Source organism: Myotis myotis, unplaced genomic scaffold, assembly GCF_014108235.1.
Source record: "Myotis myotis isolate mMyoMyo1 unplaced genomic scaffold, mMyoMyo1.p scaffold_m19_p_2, whole genome shotgun sequence".
Classification (NCBI taxonomy): Eukaryota; Metazoa; Chordata; class Mammalia; order Chiroptera; family Vespertilionidae; genus Myotis; species Myotis myotis.
Window position 1 is genome coordinate 110,316,760 of NW_023416324.1, and position 8,490 is coordinate 110,325,249.

Below are 8,490 nucleotides of genomic sequence, written 5' to 3' on the forward strand. Positions count from 1 at the left end.
CTATAACAAACTACTAGATTTAATAAATGAATTTATAAACATAGCAGGATACAAAATTAACACCCAAAAATACATAGCACTTATATACATCAATAGTGAACTCTTAGAAAGAGAAACTTAAAAAACAATCCCATTTATCATTGCAACAAAAACTTTAGGATACTTAGGAATAAATGTAAACAAGGAGGTAAAAGACTTGTACTCAGAAAACTACGGGACATTGAAAAAAAAGAAATAAAGGAAGATATAAAGAAGTGGAAGAATATACCATGTTCATGGATTGGTAGACTCAACATCATTAAAATGTCCATACTACCCAAAGCAATCTATAGATAGAATGCAATCCCTATTAAAATACCAATGGTGTATTTCACAGACCTAGAATAAACTCTCCAAAAAATTTATATGGAGCCAAAAAAGACCCTGAATAGCTGCAGCAATCTTGAGAAAGAAGAAAAAAGTTGGAGGAATCACAATACCAGATATCAAGTTATAATACAAAGTCACTGTACTCAAAACAGCCTAGTACTGGCACAAGAACAGGCAAATAGAACAATTGAACAGAACAGAGAATCCAGAAATCAGCCCAAGCCATTATAAGCTCAATTAATATTTGACAAAGGAGGCAATAGCATATATCAGAGCAGAGACAGTCTCTTTAATAAATGGTGTTGAGAAAATTGGACAGGTACATGCAAAAAAATGAAACTAGACCACCAACTTATACCATACACAAGTATAAAGTCAAATGGATAAAATACTTAAATGTAAGAAGTAGAACCATAAAAGTCCTAGAAGAAACCATAGGCAGCAATATCTGAGACATCTCTCATAGCAATATGTTTGCAGATACATCTCTTAGGACAATGGAAACTAAGGTGAAAATAAACAAATGGGACTACCTCAAAATAAAAAGCATCTGCACTGCAAAAGAAACCATCATCAAAATAACAAGAGAGCCCACTACATAGGAGAATGCATTTGCCAATGATACGTCTGATAAAAGGTTAATCACCAAAATATATAGGGAACTCATACAACTTAACAAAAAGAAAACAAACAATCCAATTAGAAATGGGCAAAGGCCCTAAATAGACACTTTTCCAAAATATACAGAAGGCCAAGGGACATGTGAAAAAATATTCAGTCACAAATCATCCAAGAGATGCAAATCAAAATGACAGTGAGATATCACCTCACACCTGTCAGAATGGCTATCATCAACAAATCAACCAACAACAAGTGTTGGCAAGGTTGTGGAGAAAAGGGAACCCTAGTACAGTGCTGGTAGGAATGGAGACTGGTGCAGCCACTATGAAAAACATTATGGAGTTTCCTCAATTTTAAAAAATTAAAAGTGGAATTCCCCTTTGACCCAGTCATCCCCTTCTAGGAATATATCCTAAGAAACCAGAAACACTCATAAGAAAGAATATATGCACCCCTATGTTCATAACAACACAATTTGCAATAGCTAAGACTTATATGCATGAATATAAGTATAACCAATGGACATAAGACACTGGGGGGTAGGGGAGGCCAGGGGATTGTCAAGGGCGGGGGGAAAAAGGAGACATATGTAATAACCTTTGTAATACTTTAAGCAATAATAAATAAATAAATAAATAAATAAATAAATAAATAAATAAATAGAAAAAGAAAAAAAAAGACTTAGAAACAGTCTAGGTAAGTTCCCATCAGCAGATGACTGGATTAAAAATAATAAATAAATACATACATACATACATACATACATACATACATACATACAAACTATGGTACATTTACACAATGGAATACTATGTGGCAATAAAAAAGAGAGAACTCTTACTTGCCATTTGCAACAGCATGGATGGACCTGGAGAATATTATGCTGAGTGAAATAATCTAGTCAGAAAAAGGCAAGTATCACATGATCTCACTCATATGTGGAATCTAGTGAAACAAATAAACTGATGATAAAAATAGACCTAGAGACATAGAAGCATGAACAGACTGTTGAACCTCAGAGGGAAGGCAGGAAGGTGGGGGCGAAGAGAACAACCAGTGAACTTATATGCAGATATGCATAACCCATGGACACAAACACTGGGGTGGTGAGGGTGTGGGTGAGGGGAGTTCAAAAGGGGACTGGAAGAGATTACTGAGAGTAAAAGGAGGACCCATGTAATACTTTCAACAATAAAGATTTTATTTAAATAAATAAATAAATAAATAAATAAATAAATAAATAATTTTTAAAAATTTAAAAAGAAAACAGTGGGGCGGGGGGTGGGGTGTAGAGTTAGGGATTTGCAAGGACCTTCCATTGGTTCAGTGTTTCATCTTAAGAAGGCACATAAAAATGTTAAAGTAGGTAATGTAGAAAATGAACAAGAAACCCAAATTAGTAGAAGAAAAAGTGAGAAATAACAAAAACATAATCAATCTCCTAGAAAGCAGGTTAAAAAAATAATGCCATGTGGCCCTTAACGAAGCTGCAGCTGCTGCAGTCAAAAAGGAGCCCGGAGTGACAGTTTTCCTTGATGGTCGCCTTTCTGTTTGCTGTAACCGATCTGCAACATTTCAGGAAAAGACAATTCTCATGGGAAAAAATAATAATAATAATGCCATGGAAACTGAATAAGTATGATTTAAAAAATAAAAGTCAACAAACCAAAATAAACATCCTTGGAGATATATATATATATTATATATATGCTAGAGACCCGGTGCACAAAAATTTGTGCACTCGGGGGGGAGGGGGGGTCCCTCAGCCCAGCCTGTGCCCTCTTGCAGTCTGGGACCCCTCGGGAGATAACGACCTGCTGGCTTAGGCCCGCTCCCGGTTGGCAGAGGGCAGGCCCAATCCTTAGGTGCAGCCCCTGGTCGGGCTCAGAGCAGGGCCGATTGGGGGGTTGGGGCACCGTCCCCTGTCACACTCAAGGCAGGTTCGTTGGGGAGGTTGCGGCGCCAGCCCCTGTCACGCACAGAGCAGGGCCGATCAGGGGTTTGGGGAGCCGCCACTGTCACACTCAGGGCAGGGCCGATGGGGAGGTTATGGCTCTACCCCGTCACACACAGAGCAGGGCCCGTGGGGGGGGGGGGGGTTGGGGCATGGCACCCTGTCACACACAGAGCCCCAGGGCAATCAGGGGGTTGGGGAGCTCCCCCGTATCAGGCACAGAGCAGGGCTGATCAGGAGGTTGGAGCGCCTTCCCCTGTCATGAACAGAGCAGGGTGGATAGGGAGGTTGTGGCCCCGCTCCCTGTCACACACAGAGCCGCAGGGCCATCAGGGGGTTTGGGCGCTGCCCTCGTCACGCTGATCCCAGTGCTGGGAGGCCTCGCGGCTCCGCTGATCCCGGTGCTGGGAGGCATATTACCCTTTTACTATATAGGGTAGAGGACTGGTGCACGGGTGGGTGCCGTCTGGTTTGCCCTGAAGGGTGTCCTGGATCAGGGTGGGGGTCCCCACTGGGGTGCCTGGCCAGCCTGGGTGAGGGGATGATGGCTGTTTGCAGCTGGTCACACATCCTTCAGGGTGGGGGTCCCCACTGGGGTGCCTGGCCAGCCTGGGTGAGGGGATGATGGCTGTTTGCAGCTGGTCACACACCCTTCAGGGTGGGGGTCCCCACTGGGGTGCCTGGCCAGTCTGGGTGAGGGTCTGAGGGCTGTTTTCAGGCTGGGGGTGACTGAAGCTCCCAACTGCTCCTTTTCTTCTTTTTTTTCTTTTTTTATTCTGGGCCAGCTTTAGCTTTGAGGCTTGGCTCCAGCTCTTAGGCCTCCGCTGCTGAAAGTAGGTTTCTGGCCTTTGCTTACAATGTTGCGATCCTGCTGGCTGAAGCCCAGCGGACTAAAGCAGGTTTCTGGGGTTTTGTTTAGCTTCTATATTTGTTACATAGTTGCTTAGAGTTGCAGCTCAGAGGCCTGCAACGGCAGGTGGGGAACGTTGGAGTCCTCCGTCACTGAAGCAAGCAAGCCTCATGTTAGTTTCAAGCTGCCTGGCTGCCTGCCGCCATCTTGGCTGGCAGTTAATTTGCATATTGCCCTGATTAGCCAATGGGAAGTGTAGCGGTCGTACGCTAATTACCATGTTTCTCTTTTATTAGATAGGATATACATATATATATAGTCATTTCCTTAGAATCTTTAGAAATGGAAGCCTGTGATAAAATTTATGTATACAATTTTAATATAGACACAATAACTTTTGATTTATCGATTTGCTTCACAAACTATATTTTTAATAAAAAATGTAACTGCATATCTCTTAAACTTCACTTTGGCATGCTCCATGCTATTGCTAATGCTCCAGCCACACTGTTCGACCTACTCCCAAAATACACCAACCTCGCTCACTTAGGACCTTTCCATATGCTCTTTTCTCTCTATTGGCCTCCCACTTGCTCCCATACCCCATTACAAGGTGGTGCCTGTGGTCTTCCCACAGGCAGCACCTTCCTGAAAGAGTCCTCTCTTTCATTCTTCCTTAAGTAGCCATACCTGGAAGATCACCTCCCCAGTAACGCATAGCCACACTTTGCAAAAAATTCTCAACAACTTTCCTTTCTAAAACTGATGGGTGTAGTGTCACCTCCTTATGTTAATTTTTACAGCACAGTCTTTATTCTTTGACACACTACAATTGATTTTATTCTTTCATAAATCAAGCTTCTAAGTGCTAATAAGCCATATAATAAAAAGGTAAGCGGCCTCTGTATTAATCTTCAGTACTGCTGCCTGTAATGTAATTTTTAAAGCTATATTCTCAAATCAACATAAACCCTGTGGGGCTGATTGTCAATGTCTTTCATACATAAAAAAAAAAGCCTCATTGTGGCTGTCATATAGCTTATGCCAAATCTGTTTTCTTCCCTACTTAAAAGAAAAGGAAGAAGAAAAGAAAACCTTGCTATAAAGAGACTCTTGTGAACTTCGTTCTGTTGAAAGAAGCCACACTAAGTGTTCATGGCCTTGGCTTAACCACAGGAGAAGCACTTTCCTATAGCACTGACATACCTCACATACATCAGAAAATCCAGTCCTCTTGATATGAAGCATCCAATACCAGTAAAAGTCTTTGTCATTAGAGTTTTTGCCATTTCCAGCAGGAAATGACCTGGACTATCACAAAACAACCAGCTTTAAGGATCTAGTGATGGCCGCCAGGCATGAGCTGGTGAATTATTAACATTACTAAACCTGTCTGTAGCATTTAGGATTTTCAGAATGTTTTACAACCCCTTTTCTTAGTCATAACTCACAAAGGCAGTACCTGTCATATTTGCTTTGCAATTTGGATGCTGATCCATGGAAAGGTTAAATACCGTTTCCAGGGTCACCAAGAGCTTTCCTGACAGGGCCTACTTAAGCATTCATTGCCTCTGACATAGGGCTCTGGGGAGAAGGAGAGAGTAGAGGTGAGGAAAAGCCCTAAGCTACGATGAGAATGCAGTGCCATAAGCACTTATCCAGGGATAACATTCTCATAAACTCCTAAAGACAACCACACCATGAATATTTGATTGTCTAATTCTTGCTAATATTAAATAACAGCATCCTTAGCATTCCTGGGGAATAGCAAAGCTATAAATTGATATAGAATGTGAAGAGGGTGAAAAAATACACTGACTTTTTAATACCAAGACAGAATATTTATTTTCTATTTATGCCATGTTGATGTTAACACATGCATCTTATATTTACAAACACTAATGTACTTCCGTCACATGTGCTGTAAGGATCAGGCATTGTTGGATTTTGCTGTCTAGGATCTGACTGTCAAGGGAACCCTATCATCTTTCAGAGAACTCTGTACTCAGAAAAATTAAGTGGCTCATCCAACATCACACAGTACCCAGTGCACCTTGCCCCCAGCTCAGCTCTCTGTCCCCAGGCCATCCTATCTGTCCCTGGCCTTCCTCTGGTGGGCAATAGTGGTTCCCTTAAAAATGGTCACATCCATGAAGACATTTTACTGTGGGGGAACACATGAGCAGAGAAAATCAATTGGCAAGAGTTACTAATCAACTGCAAAGGATTTGGGTGAAATGCTGAAAACACCCCAAAAATCACATGATCTAAAAACCTTTAAGTAGAGGAATTCTTTTTTTTTTTTTTTTTTTTTTTTTTTTTTTTTTTTCAGAGAAAGGAAGAGAGAGGGAGAAAGAGAGATAGAAACATAATTGATGAGAGAGAATCACTGATTGGCTGCCTCCTGCACGTCCCCTACTGGGGACCAAGCCTACAACCCAGACATGTCCCCTTGACCAGAATCAAACCCAGGACCCTTCAGTTCACAGGCCAATGCTCTATCCACTGAACCAAACTGGCTAGGACGAGGAACTCATTATTGCTCAGTCATCACAAATCCCAGTTTTCCTCTTATCCTTGGCCAGGGGAGGTTGGAAACCCAGATTAGCTCTGGAGGCAGCTGTGACTCTGATCCTGGACACAATCCTCATGATCACGTATTTCATCAGATTGGCTTCTGCCCCATAGAGAGTGCAATAGGGCTTATTTATTACTGAGAGCAGAGTAACAGTGTACAAATCAACTCTCCAGTTTTGTTCTGTTTATTCCAGATATTAGTTTATTTCCATTGCACTGTGGTTCATGAATGCACTTGGTCATAAAAACTTGGCAGTTCTTGGGGGTTAATGTTGTTCAACCTGGAGTAGAATAGGTGCAATGCACTTTCCTCTAAGTAGAGCTCAGTATGGTTCTTTTACTCCTGACTTCAGCAGCAAACCACAAACTTTTCACTGTGGGATTTGGGGATTAGGTCTGTTTTCCCTTAGCCCCATTATTTTCCTAGCATTTGAGCAAGTTCATTGTTTCTCTGCCAAGCTCTTCAATTGGTACCTGCAGAACAGACATCGCATCCAAGACAACGTAGTTAGGCAGACCACAAAGTCTCCAGAATGAGGAAATACTAAAAGCAGATAATATATTCAGCTGAGCATTCTTCCTGGCAGTGTGAGGGAGAGCCTGCTTTGGACCTTAAAAGTTTAGTGGCAACAACAAATGAACATTGGTCTGGTCCTCTTAAGCAAGACAAGGTAGGCAATGTGAATATAAGTTTGAGTTATTTGCAGCATCTCTCTGCATTTAAAAAAAAATGGTCACACTCCCACACAGGCCACTGTCATGAAGTCATTGGGCTCTGCATCCCTGTGTGTGACCTAAAGTTCTCTACATCTCTGCCTCCCAATACCTGAGGGTCAAGTACCCCTCTGAGCTTGGAGACAGAAGCCAAAAAGATGTGGAGCTGGTGAGGGTGACTTCTGAGCACAGATGGTGGGCTATGGATGTGATCTGTGTATCTGAGAGGCATGTGCTGTAAGGAGGCAGCTGCTAAACCAAATGAATCAGGCCACAGTTTTTAAGATGAGAGAGTGTGGATTGGAAAAGGTAGAAATTTTGATGTTATGCAGCTGTTCATGGCTATGATTGATGCTTAAAAATCAAGATTATATGCACTAATTGATTGAGGGTTTTCCCAAAGTTCAACTCTATGGAGGGTCCAAGCAATAATCCATTTCATTGGGAGGGGGGGGATGGGTCATTTTGCAAGCTCAACTTTAATTCTTTCCATCCGTTGTTCTCCTGGTATGCCGAAAAGCGTTTTATTACTAATGGTGCTCTATATTTTAGGATGGGATAGCAGCTCCAGGTTTAAAAGAAGGTATTTAACTGTCATTTCCCTGTGGAGGGAGAGCAGAGAATGTTTTTACTCCGTGTATTGATCACTTAGATGCATGGTTTAATCTGGTCGGCTGGGTAAATTTTGAATTTTCTATTTATCTAGTGTAACCCATTATGTTAGTGGAAAATGAGCCAACATTACTTAGTTCTGGCTATGTGAGCAGCACTGAACTCTAATGTTGATCGAAGTCCCAGAATGGAAACTGCCAAGATCAATTGATTTTGATAAATCAACTGTTTCTGATGGCCATCTACAGTGAACTGCAGCTGCTCCGCTTTTTCCCCTAGCAACATGATTATGAAGCACGTGTGCCCCAACTATTACTCATACTCTTTTACTGAACTAATGAATTGCTCTGGGAAGCCTGTTATGAAGATTTTTGATCAATTATTGCATACAAGTTGGTTAAAATTATAATCATAATTAGGCGAACAAATCTGTTGTGAAGCTTCATCTCCTGATGAATGAATTCCTTGGAAATGAGGGCTTGGTGGGCACATAGGGGTACTTTGCATTTTTCAGTTTATCGATTTTCTTGCTTTATGATATGATGGATTAACAAACTCTGGCTCACAATTTCTCTTTGTCCAGAGTTTAATGGAGAAAAACATACCTTTCAGTCTCTTTTAAAAAACTTCTTAGACGTGTGAGAGGAATAAGCATAAGGTCTCCAACAACACTTCTAAGGACATTCACCTAGATCAAATGAGGAATGTTAGCTGTCACTGCTATGTCATTACAGCCCCTCCTCAACTGCACTTATGTTGCCAACAAGAAGCCTCACTAGATCAAAATAATTGG

The 8,490-nt window shown here is 41.6% G+C and overlaps 1 pseudogene; it reads left to right on the forward strand.

Moving 5' to 3' along the window:
* The first annotated feature begins 2,460 nt into the window (after nt 1-2,460).
* LOC118677944 lies at nt 2,461-2,581 on the forward strand (annotated as a pseudogene).
* Nucleotides 2,582-8,490: the final 5,909 nt, after the last annotated feature.